Genomic DNA, 548 nt, shown 5'->3' with positions numbered 1-548 from the left:
AGAGCTTGCCAGGATTCGAACCTGGAATCTTCTGATCCGTAGTCAGACGCGTTATCCATTGCGCCACAAGCCCCATTACAATTGGGAAACATGGGCTTTTAAAATGAGTCTTGTTTCAAAGTTTACTTAAATTTGTCAATTAAGCTTTTTCTATCAACATGTTCCTCCTCTTAAAAATTCAAAATCTTGCCACGCTCAGTAAAATTAACAAAGAAGCCGTTTACATGCTTCCATTTCTCGCCAAAACCCAAAATAATAAGACAGTCATAATTAAGCGAGTTCACATTCTCGGGACTTGTCTTGGAAAATAAATTTTCTAATAAACCAACCATATAAACCTTGAAGTCCGATAATTCCGGACAATGAAGAAACATATGAAAAATATCCTCGGACTGTGTCTGACAAACCGGACAATCATCTGAATCTGAAATACCGCACTTTAGAAGTTTCTTTTTAGTAAAAACCGCGTTATATGCTACTTTGTAATGAACTTCAACGCATTCAACCGGCTAATGTGGTGCGTGCATGACTCGAAAAATACTTTTTAT

At 37.0% G+C, this 548-nt stretch overlaps 1 non-coding gene across 1 annotated transcript; it reads right to left on the bottom strand.

Annotated features, from left to right (window-relative positions):
- Trnar-acg (transfer RNA arginine (anticodon ACG)) lies at positions 1-73 on the bottom strand. The gene has a single exon. It is a non-coding gene; the product is annotated as a tRNA-Arg (tRNA).
- Positions 74-548: the final 475 nt, after the last annotated feature.

This window comes from Argopecten irradians, chromosome 7 (genome assembly GCF_041381155.1).
Source record: "Argopecten irradians isolate NY chromosome 7, Ai_NY, whole genome shotgun sequence".
NCBI lineage: Eukaryota > Metazoa > Mollusca > Bivalvia > Pectinida > Pectinidae > Argopecten > Argopecten irradians.
Note: the sequence above shows the minus strand (reverse complement) of the source record. Positions and strands in the feature narration are given on the sequence as shown.